The sequence below is a fragment of the Molothrus ater genome, chromosome 4 (genome assembly GCF_012460135.2).
Source record: "Molothrus ater isolate BHLD 08-10-18 breed brown headed cowbird chromosome 4, BPBGC_Mater_1.1, whole genome shotgun sequence".
In the NCBI taxonomy this organism is placed as follows: Eukaryota; Metazoa; Chordata; class Aves; order Passeriformes; family Icteridae; genus Molothrus; species Molothrus ater.
In genome coordinates, this window is record NC_050481.2 from 7,474,437 (window position 1) to 7,500,116 (window position 25,680).

General features: G+C 41.2%; 1 protein-coding gene and 2 long non-coding RNA genes across 5 annotated transcripts in view; all 3 read left to right on the top strand.

The window, feature by feature from the left end:
* The window catches only part of LOC118700245 (uncharacterized), a 171,780-nt gene that overhangs the window by 122,861 nt on the left and 23,239 nt on the right, over window positions 1-25,680 (top strand). The gene's annotated exons all lie outside the window — the stretch shown is intronic.
* On the top strand, window positions 1,394-16,367 carry LOC118700254 (uncharacterized). 3 transcript variants are annotated; one of them, XR_004982252.2, is made up of 4 exons: window positions 7,399-9,335; window positions 14,818-14,886; window positions 15,748-15,865; window positions 16,146-16,367. It is a non-coding gene; the product is annotated as an uncharacterized LOC118700254 (long non-coding RNA). The 3 variants fall into 3 exon arrangements; XR_008508370.1 differs by lacking the exon at window positions 7,399-9,335 and adding an exon at window positions 1,394-1,559 and having other exon boundaries at window positions 15,748-16,367; XR_008508369.1 differs by having other exon boundaries at window positions 15,748-16,367.
* LOC118700248 (uncharacterized) lies at window positions 16,406-20,866 on the top strand. Its single transcript, XR_008508367.1, has 2 exons — window positions 16,406-18,755; window positions 19,124-20,866. It is a non-coding gene; the product is annotated as an uncharacterized LOC118700248 (long non-coding RNA).

Here is a 25,680-nt window from a genome sequence, read left to right on the forward strand (position 1 = left end):
GGTTTTTTTGTTTTATTCTTAGCTCCTTCTAGCATAACAGTGTATTTTCAGGTAATACTGATTTTCTTTTCTTTTTCTTGCTTAGAGTGCACAGCTGCCCAAGTGTCTTCTCATTTAATGCACTGTACAAATAAACATTTCAGGAGCTGAAGTGTGATATTTCAGGTGTTTTTACCTGCGCACATTTCATCGTGAAGGTGCTGTCCCTTGTCAGCCTGCAGTGTGTGCTGAGGTGGCCTGCTGAGCAAACAGCAAACTGCCTCTGAAGCAGAGAGCCTGGGAAGAAGCTTTGACGTTGTGTCTGTCACCTGGTGTTAAATGTCTCGTGGCAAATGCTGTTTCTAGTAGTATTAAACACATTAGGTGAACTAATTGTCAAGAAACAAGACCATTGTCATAATTTGCCTTGTGCTTTTGCCTTTGGGGAAGTATCTTATGGACAGGGTTTGTTTGTTTAAGGTCAGTGTTGAAGTGTGAGTTCAGCATTGCTCTCCTTTGGCATTCTGAGCTGTGCTTACACTGATGCTGAACTGCCATCTCCATGTCGCTAGTGCCAGCTAATGGTTTAGGTGCTATCTCTAAATGACATCTTCAAGAGGTGTCACAGGTAAGAAAATGGGACTGATGTCCTGGGGTAACTTCTCCAATCTTTGGCAGTGTTTTAGTACCTTACTTCAGCCTAACTCGTTGCCATCCTCACTGGGAGACCCTTACACAATGCAACCCATGGGATCTCTGTGTGCTGAGGGTGATGGGATGGGAGATGCTTGCTAGTGGTGCTTCAGTCAGTGTTTTACTGGCATTCCAAACTGCCTTTTTTCCAAGCTGTGCATTCTAGAAAGCACTAAATCACAGGTGTCAGTCTTTTTTTTTTTTTTAATGCACTAAGCTAGTTAACACCTAGTGCCTCGGGAGGGAAGCTCTGTAATGGTTTTGCTGTAAGAGAAAATCATTCTCCTATTGTTAGTCTGTCTTTCTTAATAGTTCAGTGAGACGCTGCACCTCACTTGGACAAGGAAAGCAGCAGTGGACATGGCAGAGCAAGGAAAGTCAGCGCTTTCCTCATCTCATGTGCATTCATTATAAAATCAATACAAATGTAAGTGCTGTGGAACAAGGGTGAAGCCATCTGAGGAGTGTAGTGCTTCTGCATTTCAATTTTAATGACAACCTTTTTGCAGCAGCTATGATATAGGTTCATCCCAAAATAGACGCCTAGAATAGCCATTTTTACAGAAATAATTTTACCCAGAGGAAGGAGAGAGTTTAAAATACCTACTATGCAGAGCTCACAGCAGAGCAAATGCTGACTCTACTATAAAATGCCAGGTAACTTTGGTGAGTATAATGGGCAGAATTTATTTAGGGACAATGAAAGGCAAATATTAACCTTAACAAATGAGGTGTCAAAAAGATGGCATTTAACATGGAACTGAAATGGTAAAATGCTGATTTTCTTTTCTGTTGTTCCAGTTCTGAAGGGAAAAGGGATTCATTGCTAAGTTTTGAGCTTTTGTCAACTCAGTAGCCTTAGAACTACACAGAACTCCAGTGCTTAGGTAAGTTCAACGCACTAATGGAGTTTGTGCCTTCCACTTGCAAATTTCTAGCCTGTAGTCTACTTGGATGTTCTTTCTCTTCTTGTATTATCTGAGGTCCTGGGAGATTTCTCATTTGTTATGTGGTTTATGATAGCATCATGAGCAGTCTAATTGACACTGAATAAACTGATAGTGAAACAGCTCTACTGACTTTATGAAGGGAAAAAGATTACATAAAAATCAGTGTTTTCTCCTGTTGTTGGCCTTATCTCTTGAGATATGATAAAGCACGCATGCTTAGCTTTATCTGCTAACACATCATGCTCTCCTGGAAATCCAGGGCAGTAAAATCCTGTGTCACAGAACTTCCTAGAGAAAAGGCCTTTGTTTGTAACAAAATGCCAGCAGACATTTGTGTTTATTTGCAGTCAGCTCAGGTGCATGTAGAATTTTGATGGAGTCCGTTTATTCAGAAAGCAAGGACTTTTCACAGTTTATGCCAAGGACTTCTGGATAATTAATTGTAATGGATACTGTAAAGCTGAAAGCACTTTATTTGTGCTGTCATGTGCAGTTTGGGATAGGATGAGAATAGTTTTTCTTTTCATGGATGATGTAGGGAATGAGAGGATGGCTGGCTAGCATGTCAATGAGATGGGCTTCTGCCTTCAGTGGAGCAAGAGGTTTCCCACCATCAAGCCACTGGTATTTAATGGTGCAGATGCACTACAAAAGTGCTTAATCCAACCACTTAATGGCATAATTGTCAAAATGAGGCATGGAGATTTGCTGCAGCCAGTACCAAAAAAGGGTTCTTGAGTTGGAATTTGGACTAGAATGTTCTAAACTGAAGTTCTGTGCTGCAGGAGTGGGGCATAATTGTTTTCTGTTTTTTTTTTTTTATTTTGATGGTTGTGTTTTTAAGGCAGAAAACACAGTATCTGTTAAAATTGGTGGAGGATGTTAGATAATGTCAACATCAACCTGGTTTATCTTTCTGCTGTTTTTGTACTTGCACTAATGGGCCGATGCCTTTTCTTATCTCCTGTGTCATTACCATGGCACGTGTTTCTAGAGCTGCTTTCAGCCAGAAATGCCAGAGAGGAACTCATCTGTCACTCCATCTTAGTTACAGGCAGTCAAGACTTATACTGGTTTTTACCTTCTGTGAAACTTTTGTGGTTCCGATGCAGCAAGAGCTTTTTCAAAAATGTGCTGCAATAAAAGAATTCACTTTTGATGCAGGGCATTAGCAGACAACACAAATCCATAAACATCCCATGTAAGAAAAGTTCCCTAAGTGAGCTTTGTTTGCAAATGCTGGGCTGGAGATGAACAACATGACTGCAAAAGTGTTCTTTATACAGGCCATGGTAGCCAAATTTGTATGCTGCATTGACTGCAGAATATCTGAGGAAACTGTATCCCTCTGAAATAAGTAAAATATCAGTCAAGTAGTATACAATTAGAAATAAAAATTCCATCTGTCTTGACCGTAATCATTGACAAATTCATGGATATTTCTTTGTTCTCAGAAATTTTTTTTTTACTTTACTAAAACCTTCCCCTAGACCTGTGAAGTGTTTTGGGGATGCTGATGTTTTAGGCAAGCTGTGGGTAGGTGCACTGCCAAGACCTGTGTAGCCTGAGGCCAGTCACAGTAGCAGCACCAGGGCAAGCAGTCAGCCTGAGCACCAGGGCTGAAGGGGAACAAGCAGAGTGAGACCCCAGTCGTGGTGTTTGCCAGAAGCTGCTGTGCTGACAGCAGCATGGAAATGTGTCCTCAAGGCAAGGCGGATAGCAGCAAGGCAAAGCTGGTTCTGGAGAGGGAGAGAGTCCCAGCTCCTACAGCTGCTGGTCACTGCAGAGGCTTTGGTGGTGCACATCATCTTTCTCCAAAGGCCATTTTGGCAGGGGATTCAGGTGGTGACTTGACACCTCCTTTTGCAAAGGAGTCACACAGCAGAAGATGCCAAAGAATTGCTGCTGCTAGGCAATAAAAGTGCCATTGGCCTGGCAGTGGGAATTCAGCCTCAGAGATGAGCCCTAACATCACTTGGAGGAGGAGAGCAGGGAGAATACAATTAGGGAGCAGTGTGCTAAACTCAGGTAAGGAGTTCAACTGCTAAATTCCTTCCCAGACACACAGGAGAGTCTACTACCGATAGGTTTCTTCATTGCCATTGAAGAAGTGCCCCACAGGATGGACTGTAAGACATCTCGCCCTCTGCCGGCCCCGGGCTTGCCTTCAGCACTTGGGGAGGAACAGCTCCTTGGCCGGCTCTCCCTGCGGGTTGCACTGCGAGTCCTGGGCGGCAGCATTGCCTGGGTTCTGAGTGTAGTGTGTGTCCTCATGGCTTGGGAGAGACGTGCAGGGAGCCACGGCTTCAGGAGGAATGTAGACATGGGAATTATGTGTAGCTGATAAGCACAACTGCTCTGAGGAACACGTACATCTCAGTGCTTAATGTAGTGTTGTGCAGTCTTTGCTTATCTGTTCTGTGCAAAAGGCAACTCCTCCATGGCATACAGTATTTTCATGTTCTAGTGCTATTCAAAATAATACTTACTTTAAATGTTGCTGTTAAAATATTTCATCTGGCACAAAATAATTCATTTTGTTTTACTGTAGCCACAAAGTAAAATGTAAAACTGTACAAGCTGTAATAGACTTTTTTTGGTGTGTAGGTGTTTTAGAGGTTAAACCATGATTCTTAAAAGCAATATTTCACAAGTATTCTGCATTTCTTCAGGAAGAATGTGCATATAATATTGGAGTGATTTAAATTAGGGGTGCTTTCAGGTTGTTAACCATGGAGTGCACTCAGCAGGCAGTGTCTGTACAATGGAGTGCATGTGCCCAGTGCACACTACTAGTTACAGGGGAAAAACAGCAAGTGGTTTATCAAGGCCCAGCTTTTTACCTTAGAGCAGTGGCCTAAGGGTGGCTGAGTGACATATTCAGTGGAAAGCCTAAGAGAGACCACCTTTTTCAAGAGATTGTTCCCTTTTAACTGCTAGAAACAATCCAAACTACTAATTGGGCATAATAGTTTCAAGGATATGTCAATAGACCAGACAACATGCAAGCAGCTGCAGTTATGGGCTAATTATCTGTTGCTTCCAGTTAAACAGGTGGTTTCTTGAGCCACAGAAGCAGGAAAAACAGCTTGGATGGGGTCTCTATTTAGATAGAAATCTTGTGTCCACATGGCTCTTTCAGAGGACTAATTAATTTGCAGATTTGTGTGTCAGACAGACCAGAGCATTGTAAGGTAAAACCGTGATGAATTTGAGAACAATCTGAATTTTTTTTGTACTTCATTAAACATAATTCAGATTAAGAAAAGTGTCTTGTTAAACTCTTTCAGATGTTTGTAGCTCATCATTCCAATGCCAGGCACTCCAAAATTCTGTAGCCTTCATTTGTATGTCTTACTGTGTGTGCTCCTTCAAGATTCAAAAAAACTAAGAAGGTATTCATAGTGCACAGCATGAGCCTTGCAGTGTCAGTTTAAAGAGGAAATTAGTTGCTGTTTGCACTGGTCAGGCTGGTGCTGAAGGAATGGGGTAGGGCTGATCTCTGTGTCAGGAAATGAGCAGTTGATGCTGGCCAGGCGGGAGGGAAGCAGGCTGAGTGAGCAGCTGCTTCCATGTGGCTGCAGGGAGAGCTTCCCGTGGGGCAAATGGGACAGCTGCACGTGGGGATGCTGCCGAGCTCTGCAGGATGAGCCCTGGTTCTAACAGAGATTGTTCTAGCAAGACTTAGTGTCTCTGAGGGCATCCTTTGGCACAGAGGCCTCTCTGGAATAATGATGGTTGCTCATGGACAAATGTGACATCATCAACACACTTTTTAATGGTTTTTTTGTTATATGTCCTTTGACCTTCTCAGCCTGAAGGAGCCTGGTGAGCAGAGTGTCACTGTGTGACCCATGAGCTGTCTGTGGAACAGCTGTGGTCTCCACACCTTCACCTCCCCTGGAAATAGTCTGGGGACTTCTGCCTTAATGGAACTTAAAACCACCCAGCTGGAAAAGGTTATCCTGTCATTTCTACTGAATTGGCTGCTGGGTTATTATTTTACTTGGCTTTTATTTAGTGCTTGGATAATTCTGATCTGCCACCTCTTGAGCTGAGTTCTGCCCATTTTTGCCTTAATAGAAGATCAAGTTGAAGGAGTACTTCTAGAGATGATGCTGCACTAATTCTAATTTGTTTTAAGTTCAGTCTTGTGTCAAACACTGTGTTGTCAGTAAGTTTTTTGATGTGGCATTAGAATAATAATTATTAGTCCTTAAATAAATATCAGTCTTTAAAATAGCAATAGTAGAGTAATAACCAAGATGATTCCTGCAGTCAAGGACTCACTTGCCCTTGGATACTGTATGACAGTGCCAGGACGTAGTGCCTCAGCGTTTGATTTCTGTGCAAGTGTGATTGTGGCATTCCATTAATACTGGTTTGTGATAGAATCAACACAGCAGAGCTTGAAACAAACACTGAGAAAATGTGATTTTTGGCTACTTTGAAGGAACTGAATAATTTGGTTTGCCCCAAAGCTGAAGTAAGACCAGAAGCATTTCTTTATTTCCAGCCAGGGAAATGTTATGAAAAGCTGTCAGCCAAGTGTACAGCCTACCTATCTTGTGTTATTGCATCTTGCAAGTGTAATCAAAACCCATCATCAGAAATCATCTTTTACTGATTTTACATGTAAGGAACAACTTGCTCCAGGTCAGTTATGGTCATTAGTAAATGTAACTAACTGGTGCTAATAGTTAGATTTTTATCAGCAATAAATGCCTTTGACTGTAGGAATAAGTGTTCTTTGGACTAGATATTGAAAGCCAGAAATTCTCTCTCAAGTAATTTATTAGCACACTGTAAATTTCTAACCATACAGTGCGGATCTTATTTCTGGGAGTGCAATTGGAGTGATTTATAGGGCTGACAACACTAAGCTCAGCAAATGCATTAAGTGCTGCAAGCTTCCTTTTGAGAAAAAAAGGGCTTTATGTTATCCAAGAGTCATAAAACTTGTAATCATAAACCCATCTGTTGCTGTTAGCTAATCAGACTCATTGTTCCATGGATATTTTCAGGTAGTGTTTTAGTAAATTGCCTGTTTTATTGCTTTTGTAACTCAGTAACCATCTTTTCCTTGATGACTCACCAACAGGGTACATGAAAAGTCCCTTAAGAATATGTCAATCTTTGAAGTGAGAACACGTCCCCCTCTTTCACTGTGTAACTCCGTTTAGAAATTCAATTTCATTGTTAATGAACAGAATAAAAAGGAAAGCTCTTGAATGAGGACAAGAGTTATGGTCAAGGTCAAAATGAGTACTCAAAGCTGTCAGCAGCCCCAAGGACATGAGATTTTCATCAACACTTCTGCTATTGCCAGTTCCCATTGAGTTGCTTTGTATTTCCCGTCCCATGGTATTGCCCTGGCTTTCAGCTGTTGAACTTCTCCTGGAAAGCTGAATGCATCCAGCAGACAGTCAAATGAAGGGCTGAGCTAGGCCAAGTGTGCTACAGCAATTGGCTCATTTCCTTTCTTACAGAAAGTGTTGGGACAATCCAATAGAAAATGGAGACCTGGCTGGTGAGCAGTGAGATAAACTACAAACAAACGGTGCTGTGCTATAAACTATTCCCTTTCTTCTGTTATCTCTCCCATCTTCTTGCTTGTCCCCTCTCCTGTGACAGGGACAAAGATGGAAATGAAAGTCAAGTGCCAGCCTTTGACTGCTTTACCGAATGAAAAGGATTCTGAGTGCTTGAGGTGCAGGAAGCCAGCAGGAGAATGAAGGGTGCCATAAAAAACCAACAGTGCTTCTGTGTTCATTCTGAAAGCCTTTATTTAATAACTCTAAGTTATTAGTGCAATTGTGTCCATATTAAAAACAAGTCATTGTATTGACATTTGATTAGCAAATCAGCTTTATTAGGACTGGGAATAGTTGTCCCAGGTTATTTATTTCAGTTTAATAGTACAACAGCACACGTATCTGCAGTGTGTGTTCTCATTATTAAAGACTCCTTGTGCAAATATTTAAATACCTAATAGTTGGGGACTTGACATTTATTAGAGTGTAGGCTTGGGGAGGGCTAAATAATGCTTTTTAATGTAACTTGACAGCATTAAAATGCAAGTTTTATTAATTCCATTATTGTACTGCCATAATGCAAAATTACAGAGGGATGCAACTTGGATTTATAATTTACTTCCACCTTGCAAGTCTTTAATGTATTATGGTTACATTTGCTGAAATACATGGAAAAAAAAGGGATCTTGAATCTTATTATGTTTTTTTCCCCTTCCCAATAAAGGGCAAACAGATCTGAGTTCATTTACATAGCAACATCCAAGTCTCTGTGCTTAGAAATAGAGTTAGTGCTAAATGAGCCTGACAGGTGGGTAGTGACAGAGATTCTTCATTCTGGAAAAACTCAGAGCAGAACCCCGGAAACTGAAATTCAGGGTAAAATGCTTCTGCATGTTTTCTGCTTTTCTGCTCCCAGGCAGGGTAGTGGGCTGATGCAGAGTTCCTAAAGCATCTTCCATGCCCACATCAGAGATGCAGATAAAAACATGTCAGGGTATTTATGCTATTTTTTCCAGTTAAATTGAGAGATGGAGTTTTCTTAGCCTGCTGCTCTGTGGAAGAGCACATGTTGACAAATGACACTCTTTTAATGCTTTCTGACAATAACAGTGCTTGCTGCCAATTTCTGCTGCCAATAATAATGACTGTCTGCTACAGCAAACAACTAATGAATGTCTCTGAATGACCTTTTAGCAACTACTGTCAACATTAACTACTCTGCAGCTTTTCCACCTTCCCTGGAAACTGCTGGGGTTGCATCCAGAGTGTGTCAAGGTAACTGACAGAAGGACAGCTGGATCTGTGTGAGTTTGGATGGCATTGCCACTGGTCTAGTTCTGCATCTTGTGATGAACACTCGAGGTAACAGTGACAGATGATCTCTAGGGATGGGGAAAGGTGCTTGCCTGTGTGCAAGTTTGTCACCTAAGGGACATAAAACCCACACAAGAGTTGTTCTGACCTGTGCAAGGAGTAGGGAATGAGCTTTAGAAGCCACTGGATCACATGAAGGTCACGTTGTTCAGGTTCCTTAGAAACAACCACAAGCAGGCAGCTTCCTAGAAAACAGAAGGAAAAAATAAGCTACAGGAAGTGAAGCTGGAATTGGGAAGTTAAAGTTCCTGATGAATGACAGATTTCCTGTGGGATCAATTAGTCCTCAGTTAATTGTGTAAACCAGTTGTGTAAAACAGGGGTTCCTGTAAGAGAATTACTGCTTCTTGGTCATGGCAGTTTTCTGTCATCTGTGCAGTGTGACCCCATCTGATTCCCAGGCAGCTCTATTTAGCTTCCAGCTCAAAATGCCAAATCAGTACAAATATTTGAGAGTAAGGAATAAGATCCCTTGGATTTGAAAGAACACCAACATCTCATCCTATTGCTTAGAGAGTTGCTCTCCTGAGGCTTATGTCAGAGGACCACTCTTTTAAAATCTCTGGATGTGTAACATGTATTTAAAAATAGGTGTGAAAAAGAGGTTGCATCAGGTACCTTGGGCTGCTCTGAACATGGCTCTTGGAGGCTATTTTTCTTACCGAGCTGAGGAATTCTTGGTTTTTTTGGCAGAGAGAGGAAAACAGAGCTGGCCCGGTGGATGGAGAAGATGGGGATTAGAGTATCAGAATCAGAACTCATGGAACACCAGTTTGCCAACTTGCCACCAGCACCTCAGACTCAGGTTTGCATCCTGGCTTTTTTATGGTCCAGCTTCACAAACTTTTTGCTCTGGATCACACTTCCCATCCCCAGCACAGGGCCTCAGTAATTCACAAATATATCCTACGTCTCACCTGTGACCCTCTGTAGGGAGCTGTGCAATAAAACTGCATCCTTACAGCACTGCTTGCTTCATGGAAGTTGTTCAAACACTTGTGCCCTTGTAACATGAGGCAGCTGTTGGGCACAGCAATCTCATTCCTAAACACTGAAATTGAACAGCATTTGAGTAATTAAAAGGCAGTATTTTTGGTGCTTAATTGTAGCCTGGTGTTGCTATGGAAAATAAAGAGCTGTGCCTTCCCTTCCCCCCTGGTTCCCAAAGAGGAAATTGAAAGCCGTTGATGTTATTTCTCTCTGCGATATAAAGCAAGAAAATTCACAAATAAAATGGCTTTTAGTGTTGTGGTACACAAAATAAGAAAGCACACTGTAAATTAATTATTCTCTATAGATGACATAATTATGAGATTGAGATGAGCTTTGACCTTTGCTGCATCCATTTGCATAATGCAGCACACAGTACCACGCCATTGTGGATTTTTCATCATTGCCTTGTGCTGCTACTGATAGTGAAATGTGTTCACTTCAAATACTGCATTGTGTGAATTTTAATTGCAAACATCCTCTTCATGTTAAATGTTGGACTAAAGTAGCGCTGAGTACAATTTCTCTCTTAATACCCACTGGCTTCTGGTATCTAAAAGACAACCAGGACTGGAACTGGATATTGAGAGCCCAGGATACTGATCATTAGAAGGCCATAGAAATATTATGCTTAACTGGGGAAATTCCTGCAGAATAAGATGTTGGCCCTAATTTTCACTGATTTCACTAAAGAAGCTTTTTTTTTTCTCCAAATCCAAAAGAGGAGCACAGTTATACTTTCAGGAATTAATCTCCTTGTTATGTACGTGACTGACTTTGGAAGAGGTGGGTTAAATGATGGAGTTATTAATCAGCATGTGCAGACAAAATGAAAACAGTTGAGAAATATTCTTTATTAGTAGGATACCTTAGATACAGGTAGTAAAATGGTGTGCTGGGCTGGCTGCTTGGCAAATAGCCAGAATGGACAGATGGTTTTTCATTATCTGTTAGATGGAAATAGTAGGTTTGTAACAGTGTGTTTTGTGTTGATGCTTATTCATCTGTGAGAGAGTCATTTTCAGGCTGCTTGTCCAGGAAACATTCTACATCTTCCTTTGCATCTGCAGAACAGCTGCTTTAGCTAGGATTGTCATTGTTCAATTTCTGCGGAGCTGCAGGCTGTCCTAATGTCTTCCTAAAGCCAAAGAAATGAGTATAAAAGAGGATTTTGGGGCTGGGATCCAGGGTTTACTGTCTATGAGCCTTCTTTGTTTTGCTGTGTAAAATCTTACTCCGTGCTCACTCTATTCCTGCTAATATATGATGTCAACAATTAGCACAGAAAAAACAGTTTCTCTTGGTAACAGTTTACAAATGGTGGGGGATACGTTGAGTGTAGGTAGTCATGCAACCCGTATGTTTGCTGAAAAGGAACATTGTAAGCAATAAGGCTTACAATGGTATAAAATCTTAATAGCAAATAGTTGGTTACTCAGGTGGTTACTCTGGAGAAGGTGGTATAAAATCTTAATAGCAAATAGTTGGTTACTCAGGTGGTTACTCTGGATTGGTGGCTGGGGATTTCACATCTACAGGACATAAAAATTACAAGTTGTAAATTACAGTGTCTGTTTGAAAGCCTCAGCATTGAAGTTGTACTAGGTAAGGTGCAGAGTTCAGATCTTTTAGGCAATCAATATTTAATTTTTCACGTGCCAATAATGCTGGTATTTTTGTCCAATTCTGCCACCCCTTGCTGTTGACTTGCACTCCTTGCAATAGCTCTTGGGGGCATAAACCCATGTCACAAGCTTGGAGAGAAGCTGTGGAACAGTCCCATGGTTGCCTCATGTTTATGGTGTTTACAGGGGCTGGAGCAAACTCAGGATGAATCTCTCTGAAGCGCACACAGGTATCCCGTGTGTGGGGCAATACCACTCCTTAGACAGTGTTTTTCACTTTGCAACTTCATCCTGGTGCTAATTCTGTGAGAGGCACTGAAGATGAAGAGGAATATTTTTCACATGACCATGCAGTAATGTCAGTGTGTTTGTTTTTTTTCAAAACATCCCTCAATACGAGTGCATTCTATTTGCTAAAAATCAGAAAAACGTCTGCAGCATGATCATTTCACTTTATCCTGTTCTTCTGGATAATTTCAACACGAGGTTATCCTGACGTAAAATTTTCTCTAATGTGGTGATTTTTCAGACAAAGATTTTTAAGTCACAAGAACACTCTAGTACTATTTTCCAAATGGTAAATAAGTGTAGATGATGAAATAATCGAGGTCAGAGTCAAGGGTTTTTTCCCATTTTGGGAAGGTTTAACCTTATTCCACCTGCAGACTGTGTGTTTCAGTGGATGTTGCTCTTGAGAAGCAACGGTCACTATTCTGACCTGAGCTTTTCTATCTGTTGGATAAAATTATCTCCTTTGTCTTGGCTCAGCAAGGAATTTTAATTTTTCTGTGAACCTTTCTCTTGTGTTCAGAGTTTCATTATTTCCATCTTTCCGTTCCAGTGAGCATGTCCTTCCACCTCTTAACTTGGTCAAGGCTCAGCTTGTAAGGATGTGGAATGAAACATTCAATCATGCACACCTTACATCTTAGCATAAAACGACCTTTTTCCTATGAAATCTTTTGAGAATTCTTGGGAATAATTTTCAAAATTTGAAATAGAAGAAAGAGCCAGTAACACAATATCATTTAATCATTTAATATGGTTTCTGTATTAGGGTTTGACTCTTAGCCAGAGATATTTTTATTGGCAGCCTGGCAGCTCCACTGTGGAACTGTGTGCAGGTCAATTCCCTTGAGAAGGATGGGTAAATCAGCTCCTGGGAGATGGGCACTGCCTGGCCCCGATGCTGCAGCATGCTTGGGGTCAGGCTGGCTGGCTGACTGTCTAATAATAGTGTGTAATAACATAATTAAATACTCTTTTTATTTGCTGATAAATAAGATTTTTCAAGTTAACTCTGTTTCATCAGTGTCCTGCCTGACTTTAGCCTGAGCTTTCCAGTTCCTGCTTTTCTTATTTTCTCTCCTGTCCTTCTGAGAGGAAGGGATGGTGGCTGGAAGTGCGCGGCCAGGGGGGCCAGGCCACCACAGCACCCCTGCACACTCAGCCTTGGAGATCTGGTCAGGAATCTGCTGCTGGGTCCCAGCCTTCCAGTGCAGAGCCTGGCCATGCTGCCATCACTGTGCTACACCAGGGAGTTCTCATCTGTTGGGTCCAACTCAAAAGCAGCCTTCATTTTCAAGAGGAATTCTTTGTGGGGGATGCTGTGAGGAATGTGCTGTTTACACTCACCTGACACTGGCAGTAGAGTAGAACAACTCCTGACTGATTTGGCAATGAAGACCTCGTTTTTTCCTTCACTAAACCTGCCCTAGCCAAATTCACAGGCTGGTGATAGCTGTCTCTACAGTGGAAAATATTTATTGACTTTATTGACAATTTAATAGACTTTGTCAAGCTTTGTTGTTTAGTTTCTATTGATCCTGAGACACATGGGGCTACTTTTGCTTCCTAAGGGATTAAACTGGCAAGCACTTAGAATCAGATTTGGGGAAGGTGGGTGCAGAAAACTTTCTAATTCACTTCTGAAAAGCAGAGTAATAATTAATATTTCAGATGGAAATGAAAGCATTTAACAAAATATGTGAAGTTTTTATTATGTGGGGTTTTTTTTTAAATCCTGGATAAATGAAATGAGGCTTTTGGAGATAGCATGAGCTGGATTTTCTATTGAGTTTGATAACCTCTGATTCTGCTCTCCTTTCTCTTTCTGGTGCAACTTGTAGCGAACTTATTAGGTCAAAGTATAATTTTGTAAGAATTATTTTTCAATTTGAGCCTTTCCCACTTGATGTTGGGGAGGGAGGGGAATGGAGAAAAAATAGCTACTTTCACAAATAGAATTGTGTCGTGAACGGCGGGAGAAATGCGACACACCATATGCGTGAATAGCAAATCCCGAAGTTTATTGAAAACTCACACATATTTATATTGGTGTTAATGAAGCTTATACATATTGCAAAAGCTGAGCTCATTATTGGTTAAAGCACACTTAGATCAACCACACCTACTTCTATCTTCTAACAATTATTTTGCTTCTATGTTTGCATTCTTCTAACTTTTCTACCTAAGATATCTACATTTTCTGGCAAGCGATTTTCTCCCCCGTCTTCCCGTTTCAGAGAAGGTCACTGTGACCTTTGTCAGTGATTGGACACTGGTTGCTTAGTTCTCAGCTTGTTTCTCCTATCCTTATCCATCGGTATCACATCGGAATGTCCTTTCTCAGCTAACCAATTATCCAGAAAGCTCTCTACAGAATTGGAATTTCATACTGATGATTTGACCCTTTCTAAGATTTCACTGAGCACTGGGTCTGCTTGAAACTGAGGGGACTACTCATGACTGAGGTATGAAAACTACATTTCATTCCCTGGATTAGGAGTTTTCTCTTGCCCACAAGGAAGTTAAGGGGAAAATAAAAGAGAAATCGGTTTAAAATTTCCTGTGCTATTTTCGGTTTGCTCATCTTTCTGGAGATACCTTAGCAACTGTAGGACATCTGAAAAACTTTGAACTGTGTCTTTATGTTTGAGGCTCTGTTGAGCGTTGCTTTTGTTATGATGTTCTTGTGTCAGTACTTTGAACTTAGCCAAGCAATGTTGGTATCAGCAGTGACTCTGATAAAGCTATGCCTTTCTCATTAATCATGCATTCTTCATGAAACAGAGAATATATTTCCCTGTGTTTTTTATAACCTGATGAGTCTAAGACTGAATGAAGTCAATGCCAAGCAGCTCTAAAGCAAAACACTGGGTTTTAATGTCTTTCAATGTAGGTTATGAACAAGGAAATAGACCTTTATTCTTAAATTTCAGCTACCTTTAATTACTTACTCTAGGCATATTCCAATTCAGATTGATGAATGTTGAACCAAAAGCAGACCTAAAAGAGTTAATTGAAATTCTCCTAATTCAGAGGCAAACTGTTTTTATAGATTTGTTTTGAGGGGTTTTTTGGTAAGGAAATGGCAAGTATTTATTCATCCAGCTCCCTCCACATTTCCCACCATCATTATTCCCAGGGATCCCTGCAGGGATAAGTGGTCTCTGACCCGCACCAGGGTGAGCTGCAGGAGCCTTGCAGCCGTGCCTGTGATTTCTCACAGTGGCACAACAACTGCAACAGCACAGAGTCGTTTTGCTAAAAGCTCCTACTGTTCCCAACACGTTATTATACAGGCAGAATAAAATGCTTTCTTAAGGACCAACTACGTTTTTTGTCTGCCTGAAAGGTCACATTTGTTTGGGTTTTTTTTCTCTTGTTTAGGTGAGAGATAAACAAGTGAAAAGGAAACTCAGAGGAAATGTTGAAAATAGCAGCTGGCAGTACTTCTGTGTGAGTATCTCCATTTACACCTCACCTTGCTCTTAGAGACCTTTGAACACTATTTAAAATGAATTTTGATAGGTGGTGGCTGCTGACTATCTGCATTTCTTCTGCACTTGTTTTCTGTGCTTGTTTGGCATCACTGCTGAATGTCACCAATAAGGAAATTGATGAGGAAGAGTTGAGGAACCAAAACCCGTTCTTTTTTAATCCCTCTCTGTTATGCTGCCCATCCCAGGTTTTGTTGTTGTTGTTGTTTTTGGTTGTTTTTTCAACTTCATTCTGCACCCCGTTCTTACTTTTCTTCCTGTGTCCTCTCTGCTGCCCCTCCCTCTTTCTGCCTCTCTCCTGTGACTGCAGGGCTGGGGAGGAACTTCTGGGGGCTGCCCCCCATTCTTGTTGCAGCAGAGTCCCTTTTGGGGGAGATGTACTCGTGGAAAGGGCTTGAATAAAGCACCACTCTGCTGTCCAGGGCAGTTTGATTCCTTCTGTGCCTTCTTTGGGGCTGAGGAAGTAAGGCTGAGGGAGAGGGGCTGGCGACTTGGGGGCTCTGATGGCATTTGGGGCACCGCAATGTCCCTAGGAGGGAGAGCCAGGCTGTAGCCATGACATTTTCTGAAAAATCCTCTCCTTAGCATTTTTTCTCCTGAGAGGCCTCAGGAACAAAATGTAAACAATGATTATCTGCTGCTGTGGAATGCAACAGGTGCATCTGTGATTGGTCTCATGTGGTTGTTTCTAATTCATGGCCAATCGCATCCAGCTGGCTCGGACTCTCTGTCTGAGACACAAGCCTTTGTGAAATCATTCTTTCTTTTTCTATTCTTAGCTAGCCTTCTGCTGAAATCCTTTCTTCTCTTCTTTTAATAGAATATAGATCATAAAATAATAAATCAAGCCTTCTGAAACATGGAGTCAACTCCTCGTCTCTTCCCTCATCCTCAGACTCCTGTGAACACGGTCACACCAGGCTGTGATGGAGGAGCAGGTGAGTGGGGAATGAGGGGGGGTCATGCTGGGTTACCCTGCCCCAGAGGGACCAAAAGCTGCCAGAAAATTCACACGGAGGGGGTGGGTGTAGAACACCAAAACCTGTCAAGTTTTTCGTTTTTATAGGTGTGGGCAAAGAATTGGGATTTATCTCTAAAACCATTTGGAAAGAATGATTTGGAAATAATCTATCCATTCTATTGTATACAGGAATGCAGGAAACTCTGACTAGAGATGCGTAGTCGTTTTGAAACCAATGTTATAACGTTTTTACCTAGGAATGAACCAATCAAGTGCCCTTAAACCGTAGGAACAGCTGCTGGGGCTGAAGGGAATCAATCCAAAATCAATCTCCGGCAGCTTCGGTCTCCGTTCCCTGCCTGCCCCAAGGCGCGCCAGCCCGGCCCGGGCAGGGGACGGTGCTGCCACCTTGTGGGCACAGAGCGGTGCTGTGCACAGAGGGGAGCGGTGAAGCACAGCGAGGAGTGCAAAGGGGCGCGGCCGGGCTTGAGGGGCCGCCGTGCAGGGCGGTGGCTGGGAAGAACGACAGCGGCGGGGCCGGTTTCGGCGGGCGGCGGAGGCGCGGAGGGGACAGAGCTCCCGTTTCAAGATGGCGAAGCGCCCGCGTACCAGGATCCTGCGTGAGCCGGGTCGGGCTCCAGCCGCACTCAAGATGGCGGCCGCGGCAGGACTCCGGCAGAGGCATCTCCGCCGCTCCCTGCTGCGATTCGCGGGGTTCTGGTGCCGCTGACCCCGCCAACCGTTTTCTCCCGCCGGGAAAAGCAGCAGAAAATGGCGCTGAGAGCACGGGATCGGCGTCGGGACCGGGTTGAGGCAGCCAGCAAGAGAAACGCCTGTGTGAGGAGCGAGGGATGCTTAAGGGTACCACAACAAAGATGGCGGCTCGGCTGGGAGTGGCTTCTGCCAGTACCAAAGATTGCGGAGAGGAAATCCAGGAGAAACGGCTGCTGGCATCCTGGGCTTGCCAGGCAGGTTTTGTACTTGATTGCAAGGCAGTTTTCCTGCCTCTGCTGAGGGTGAAAATTGCAAAGGGGAGACAAAAAAGGGTCACTTTTACGCCACACCCAAGATGGCTGCTGAGGGCGGCACTCACTTGCCCTTCCAATGATGGCGGCAGTGTGCTCATGCGCCTTGGGTAGGGGGAAGAGAGAGCGGTACAGGAAATACCCCGCTCCGTCTGATGGTAAGAGTGCTTTCTCCTGGGTCTGGGCGGCATTGAGGTCGCAACGAGTTCCAGATTATCCTTGTGCCTCTCCTGTTGTGTCTAAGTCGGTGTTCCATGAGTGGCTGCAGCTCCCTGCGTGTGGAGGGAAGAAGCCTGTGCTGGAGAATGGGAGGAAGGTCCCTGCTGGTTTCTGTGTCCTCGGTGGGCACAGAACTCTGGCCAGATGGCTTGGTGAGTATTGAAAATGTGAAAAATGCGTATTTTGTGAGTGGCTTTTCGCAAATAGTAAAATGCATATGATATGTGTTGTGTTAAAAAGTAATGCTGTATTAATTCTCTTCAATAGCGTGCTAAATAGAGTTTTAGGTTATAACAAAATGTTAAAATAGAAACTATGTTATGTAGGAGACTTTTTTTAAAGAAAGGACTCACAGTGAGCAGCTACAGGACACCTAAATCTTTCAGAGAAAAAGAATTTATTGCTCTCTTATTAGAAGAAACGAACTTCTTCCTGCCTCGAAGGCGCTGTTAGGATTCAGAGGAAGAAGTTGATGATGACCAGACAGAATCCTGTGTCTGAATGGAATTTATTCCTCATGTATGAGATGTATGAATATGCAACAGGCTGTTGTTTTTAAGGGTTAATCCTTTGTTAACAGGGGTCCTTTTTCGGGCTTATGCTGCCCAGAAAAAGGTACCCGGACTGTCTCTAACTCTTTGTCTCTATTGTCTCATATTGTCCTAATTTAATTTGTCCAAATTATTATTACTCGGATTGTATTACTATTTTTATAAGCGTGTAATTACTGGTAAACTTTTAAAATTTTAAAAACAAGTGATTGGTGTTTTTCACAGGATCACTCCTGCTTCCTTTTCACTGAATTGTTGTAATGAGTCGTCAGCTTTTAGCCAGCCTCAGTTCCGTTTCTTTTTCATGAATCTTTTTGGTTGTTTCGATCCTGAACTTGCCAAACCCTTAATTTGCTACATTAACCCTGAGAAGGTTCCACAAGCCAATGCTGAGGGGATTGGGGATTGGATAGTTAGGATCTTATGGCCTTTCAAGGGTTGGGTTCACCCCCTGATTTTGGTGCCAAGGGAAACTCCAAGTTAACACAGATCAAAATAGGAAACAGTTCCCTCATCAAAGTCAGCTTTCCAAACCTCTGTTCAGGATCCAGAAGAAATGGGAATGCCCTTGGCAAAAAAGGGCATTTTGAGACAAAGCAAGCTTAAAATGCCTGTAAGCAGGAAATCCAGGAGAAAAGGCTGCTGGCATCCTGGGCTTGCCAGGCAGGTTTTGTACTTGATTGCAAGGCACTTTTCCTGCCTCTGCATGGGGTGGCACCTGCATCCCACTGGAAAGGGGAGGGAAACAATTCCCCTCCTTCCCTGGCCCAGCCCTGGAGTGGGAGCAGCTTGCCCTTATCCTGGAGTTCTCCTGCTCCTGCCCAGCATCCCTCTGGTACCCTCATGTGCTTCCCAAGCTCCCAGCACTGATGGATCTAAACAAGGAGAACAATCCCTGTTCCTTCTCTTCTCCATCCTTCATGTTCCTGGGCCCTGCATCTGCCTGGTTATTCCATGTCTGACTCCTCATCTCCATCCCACCTTCTCCCTGGTCACATCTGAGCCTGAGATGTGTTTAGCAGCAAATCCATTCCTTTAAAGGAAGCCCAGTGCAAAGAGCATCCAGCTGCAGGTAAGTCTTCCTGCATTTCCTTTTTTCTCTGGCCAGTTTTGGAGGGTTTCCCTCTGTGCTTTCCTGTGACCCAGATGTGTCCCTTCCTTTGTCCAGATCCAGTGCCAAAAGATTGAACAACTGCTGAGTGGGGTCTGGGATGAGAATGGTTCTGCTAAAATGAGGGAAAGAATGCTAGAAGAAAAATGAGCTTCCTTTGAATGTCTGGAATAAAAGCACTGGGAAAGGGCACTTTTTAATTCAATTTGGTGCCACCTCCCCTTTTTTTATGGCTCATACTCCATGGTGAGCAATCTAAGCCAAAAGATGAAATGCAGGAGGCTTTGATTCTGCAGTGAGCTTAACTTCCCTTTTCTCCTCTCTTTCAGGACAGGGAGAACCACTGAAGTTGTCCTGGCCTTGCCAAGGTGTTTGAGCTGCCAAACCCAAACGGGTCCTGATGATGGAGAACTTAAGAAATTACTCAATCCAGCTAAATGCTTTAAGAAGGGAGATGGTTTGGTTATAGAAATATTTCTGCCTGAGACTGGGAAGAGATTGGGAAGAGTTAAACCCCCCAATTGTGCATAACAGCACAAGGATTTTTTAATTCTTTGCCTTTTTTTCCCTTCCTTTGAATGGGTTTGTTTGTTTCCCCTTGGAGACTGCACACACAATAGGCAGATTTTTCAAGTAAGCCATTTTTTCCCACTTTTAGTCTTCAATGGAGCCCAGGTGCCAATTGTTTGCTGCTTGGTTTCTGCCTTCCCTTTCCTGCCTACAGCTTAAGCCCTTTCTCTCCTTCCTGCTTTTTGGCCATCACTGGTCATGCAGATGATGCTGATGCAGATGGCTGATAAATAATTATCAAACAGCTTGGGAATGGTCTGTATCAGTAACATTAAAAGATGCAGTATATGGACCATCAAGCAATGACTTTAGCAACAGTTAGATAGTAACTAATCATCTTTCCTTTGAAGCCCTCTTCATAGCATATTTGCTTATAAAGGGAAAGCATTTGGTTTTTCTTTTAAAAAATACTACAAATCACCAACAGCCAGCTTAAGTGAGCATGCCAGACTGACAAAGACATGGTAATGTTTTTTCTTTTAAATCCCTCACAAGCCCATCCCGTACTGGGGAGGCAGCTCAGCGAGTTTCAGCCCACAGCTGCCATCCTGTGCTCATGGAGAGCAACCTCTCCAGCTGTCCCAGCCTCAGGAAAGCACAGAAGAGGGCTTTACACAGATCAGGGATTAAGCTAGACCCAGGTTGGGCTCAGCTCAGTCACCGTGGCACTGTTAGAAGCCTTAAACCCTTTTTCTATCGGATTGATTGATGGTGGTTGTGGTGCAGCCACTGTGTTGCTGTCAATGTGCTCCCCTGCAGCCTAGCCTGACATGGTGAGCAGGGGCTTGGGGTTCTGCCTCATGTGTTAAACATCAAACCAGAAGATAAAACAACAGCTAAAAGCCCTGCCCTGCCATGTGCCTCACTCTGCACCACTGCTATGAGAGGAGGGTGAGAGACCCAGTCAGTTTTAGCTCTGTAAAGCAGCTGCAGAGCAGTGGTGAGTGCCTGAATCGCATCCCCTGCAGCCATCAGGGGAGTGAGTGCAGGGAAAAGGGCAGAGAAAGGGAAATAAAAAAACAACAGAGCCACCAAGACTGGAGGATGTGAGGATGAATCCAGAACTATGCTCTCCAAGAACTGAAAGAACACATTTCTTAAAACAAGACATCCAAACTGGAATGAGGGACTTGCACTCTTTCCAGATCTTGCCAGCACCATAACTCATTAAAAAAAAAAAAAAAGTCATCTGTGGAAGTGGGATGCTCCTTTAAAAATATACAAGGAGAGGAAAGAACATTTCAGGGTTTTTTTCAGCTGATAGTTTCGGAATTTACTTGGAATAAGCTTCTTCCCCAAGAGGGATTTCAATTCTACACATGCACAAAGAGGAGAAAACATGAATGCAGTGTTGAGACAGCTGTGTGCTGTGAGCAGTGGTTTTAAGGTAAGGCCCTTGTATATCTGGGAGGGTGAAACCTCTGTGTTCAACCCTCTGGGATCATCACTTGGTCTTCCTGTGCTTCTCAAGCTCTCAAAGTAAAATTGACCTACCAAACTCATCTTTGTCTCAATCCTAATCCCTGCATCATCCTTCAGGTGTATTTCCTCACAATGAAATTGGAGTAGAAAATGCTTTAGGAGATGCTTTGCAGCCCCTCCTTCCCCAAAGGCCCAATCTGCTTTAATTTTTAGGAATGCTGTTCAAGCACAAGGTTTGGATGCAGCCAGTGAGACTCACATTTCAGAAGGACCATCAATGGTCTGATAAAGACACAGCACTTTCAAGCAGGCTGCTGGGACTGAGGAGGATATTTGAAAGCTGTTGACATGCAGTTCTAGCAGAAGTGCAAAATGAAATGTAATGTAGTAGAAGTGGAAAGTGAAATGCTGTTAGACAAGGCTGCTGCCCAAATTGGCTCTGCCTGGATCCACCTGGCCTGCAGCACAGCCTTCTCCCTTTCTCCTCCCTGCCCTCTGCTCAGCACCAACCCAAACCTGGGCTATTTCAATTCCTGTCAGACACAGAGCAGCTGATGGGCAGCAAATGCAGCCTTCCCAAAGTGGCTGCCCATGGCCCGGCCTGCAGGGCAGAGCTCAGGGAGGAGGTGGCAGCTTCCTCAGTGGCTTTTCATGTCCTCTCTCTGCCATGCAGACACTGGCATGCATGGCACGGCTCTGTTTTGGCAGCCGGTCCCTTGGCAGGGCTGGGTGAGCACAGGGTGAGTACAGGGTGAACTCTCTCCTCCTTGCTGTGACACCTGGGCTGGCAGGGATGACACAGTGACCTCGGCCGGCCGATGCTGCCTGTGCCATCACCTGGCACTGACGTGTTTGATGAAAATCCTTTTGCTGGGATTTTTCTCCTGAGAAGCCTCAGAACAGAAATGGAACCAGTAACAATCTGCTGGCTGTGGAGTGTGGGCTGGAGATGGTTTAGCAACAGGGGCATCTTGGATTGGTCTCCTGTGCATTGTTTCTACTTGATGACCAATCATGGTCCAGCTGCGTCGGGGCTGTGAGCAGTCCCAGGTTTTTATTATTCATTCCTTTCCAGCTTTCTGATGTCTCCTTGCTCTTTTAGTATAGTTCTACTATCTCATTTTCTTTTAATATAAGAGATGATAAAATAATATTTCAGCCTTCTGAAAGGTGGAGTCAAGATTCTCGTCTCTTCCCTCGTCCTGGGGACCCTCAAACACCACCACAATCAGCAGTCGAGCGGGTTTGTGCGAGCCTCTCAGTAACCCTCGGCCGGTCCCGAGTCGGCAGACACCGGGGGGGCAGCCCCGACATGGCCGAGAGCGGGGAGACACCCTCTGTGCCCCGAGGGTGCTGAGGGCACCTGGGCTGGGGGGAGACACTCTCTGTGTGTGCCCCGAGGGTGCTGAGGGCACCTGGGCTGGGGGGAGAGACTCTCTGTGCCCCGAGGGTGCTGAGGGCACCTGGGCTGGGCCCCTGTGCAGCACAAGAGACACCAGAGACAGCGGTAGATGATAAAGGGCCGACTCTTAGCAGGGGTTAATGCAAGGTTTTATTAGGAGTCCCATAGGAGCTCCTGCACCTCAGGGGGCTCCTGCCGAGAGTCCCGGGAGCTGTGCCAAGGTTACATTTGAAGGGAGGTGGAAACCGACAGTAGATAACATCCTACCAACCATTAAGTGACCCTAAGGGATGGATGCTGGGGGATCCAGACATACAGGACAGCGTATGGGGCAAGGCTTGGGGGGCTGACCCCTAGCCTGTGGCTAATCACTCGAGGACTTGGACCGAAACTTCTGGATGGAGGGAATGGGAGGCTGAGTGATTGACAGAGAGCCAGGGTGGGCATTTGGGGATGATCTCATCCCGGGAGAGGGATAACAGAGGTAAAGGGAGGGGGGTACAGTTTGGGATAAACCATTTGGGAAAAATATGAGGATACAAAACAAAATTACTTCAAAGTATTACAAAGTATAAAAATGCACTACAGCAGGTTTGGGCAGCACCAAATAAAATAAAATAAAAAGCTTTAAAAATAGAAAAATTAAAAATAAAAATTAAATTAAAAACAAAATTAAAAAAATAAATGCTTTAAAAATAGAAAAATTAGAAATAAAAAATAAAAATAAAATTAAAAAATAAAATGCTTTAAAAAGAGAAAAATTAAAAATAAAAATTAAATAAAAATAAAATTTAAAAAGTGCTTTAAAAATAGAAAAATTAAAAATAACAATTAAATATAAAATAAAATTAAATAAATAAAATAAATGCTTTAAAAATATAAAAATTAAAAATAAAAATTTAATACAAACAAAATTTAAAAAATATAATAAATGCTTTAAAAATAGAACAAATAAATATAAAAATTAAATTAAAAATTAATAAAATTAAAGGGTTTAAAAATAGAAAAATTAAAAATAGAAATAAAAAATAAAATTAAAAAATAAAAAAGGTTTCAAAATATAAAATTAAAAATAAAAAGTAAATTAAAAATAAAATTTAACAATAAAGAAGCTTTGAAAATAGAAAAATTAAAAATAAAAATTAAATAAAAAATAAAATTAAAAAAATAAATGCTTTAAAAATAAAAAAATTAAGAATAAAAATAAATAAAAAATAAAATTTAAAAAATCAAAACCTTTGAAAATAGAAAATTTTAAAAATAAAAATTAAATAAAAAACAAAATTAAAAAATAAATGCTTTAAAAATAGAAAAAATAAATATAAAAATTAAAAAAACCCCAAAATTAAAAAATAAATGCTTTAAAAATACAAAAATTAAAAATAGAAAAATAAATAAAAAACGAAATTAAAAAAATAAATGCTTTAAAAATAGAAAACTTAAAAATAAAAAATTAAAAATAAAATTAAAAAAATTAAAAGCTTTAAAAATAGAAAAATTAAAAACAAAAACAAATTAAAAAACTTTAAAAAAGGTTAAAAAATAGAAAAATTGAAAATTAAATAAAAAAATTTTAAAAATCAAATAAATGCTTTTAAAATAGAAAAATTAAAAATAAACATTCAATAAAAAACAAAATTAAAAAATATAATAAATGTTTTAAAAATAAAAGAATTAAATATAAAAATTAAATAAAAAATTAATAAAATAAAATGCTTTTAAAATAGAAAAATTAAAAATAAAAACAAATTTAAAAAAAATTTTAAAAAGGCTTTAAAAATAGAAAAATTAAAACTTAAATAAAAAAATTAAAAATCAAATAAATGTTTTAAAAATAGAAAAATAAACATTCAATAAAAAACAAAATTAAAAAATATAATAAATGCTTTAAAAATAAAAGAATTAAATATAAAAATTAAATAAAAAATTAATAAAATAAAATTATTTTAAAATAGAAAAATTAAAAATAAAAACAAATTTAAAAAATTTTAAAAAAGCTTTAAAAATAGAAAAATTAAAACTTAAATAAAAAAAATTAAAAATCAAATAAATGCTTTAAAAATAGAAAAATAAACATTCAATAAAAAACAAAATTAAAAAATATAATAAATCCTTTAAAATAAAAAAATGAATTATAAAAATTAAATAAAAATTAACAAAATAAAAATCTTTAAAAATAGAAAAATGAAAAATAAAAATAAAAAAAATTAAAACAATAGTTTAAAAAGAGAAAAATTTAAAAAAATTTAAAATAAAATTTAAAAAAACCCCTTTAATAATAGAAAAATTAAAAATTAAATATAAATATTTAAAAAATAAAATAAATGTTTTAAAAATAAAAAAAATTAAAAAAATTTAAAAAATAAAAAGGTTTAAAAATAAAAAGAAATAAAAAATAAAAAATACAAAGGCTTAAAAAAAGAAAAATAAAAACTAAATAAAAAACAAAATTAAAAAAATAAATGCTTTAAAAAAAGAAAAATTAAATTTAAAAATTATATTTTAAAAAATTTTAAAAATAAAATAAAAAGCTTTAAAAATAGAAAAATAAAAAAACAAAAAAATTTAAAAAATAAAATAAAAAGCTTTAAAAATAGAAAAATTTAAAAAAACCCAAAATTAATAAAATAAAATTAATTAAAAATACATGAAAAACAAAATAAAAACTCTAAAGTGCTGTAAAGTGCCGTAAAATTTCCATAAAACGTCGTAAAACTGCCGTAAAGCGCGACTGTCGCAAAAGGTGCCGTAAAGCGCGACTGTCGCAAAACTGCCGTAAAGCGCGACTGTCGTAAAAGGTGCCGTAAAGCGCGACTGTCGCAAAAGGTGCCGTAAAGCGCGACTGTCGTAAAAGGTGCCGTAAAGCGCGACTGTCGCAAAACTGCCGTAAATCGCGACTGTCGCAAAAGTGTCGCAAAAGGTGCCGTAAAGCGCGACTGTCGTAAAAGGTGCCGTAAAGCGCGACTGTCGCAAAAGGTGCCGTAAAGCGCGACTGTCGCAAAAGGTGCCGTAAAGCGCGACTGTCGTAAAAGGTGCCGTAAAGTGCGACTGTCGCAAAAGTGTCGTAAAAGGTGCCGTAAAGCGCGACTATCGTAAAAGGTGCCGTAAAGCGCGACTGTCGCAAAACTGCCGTAAAGCGCGACTGTCGTAAAAGGTGCCGTAAATCGCGACTGTCGTAAAAGGTGCCGTAAGGCGCGACTGTCGCAAAACTGCCGTAAAGCGCGACTGTCGTGAAAAGTGCCGTAAAGCGCGACTGTCGTAAAAGGTGCCGTAAAGCGCGACTGTCGCAAAACTGCCGTAAAGCGCGACTGTCGTGGAAGGTGCCGTAAAGCGCGACTGTCGCAAAAGTGTCGTAAAAGGTGCCGTAAAGCGCGACTGTCGTAAAAGGTGCCGTAAAGCGCGACTGTCGTAAAAGGTGCCGTAAAGCGCGACTGTCGTAAAAGGTGCCGTAAAGCGCGACTGTCGCAAAAGGTGCCGTAAAGCGCGACTGTC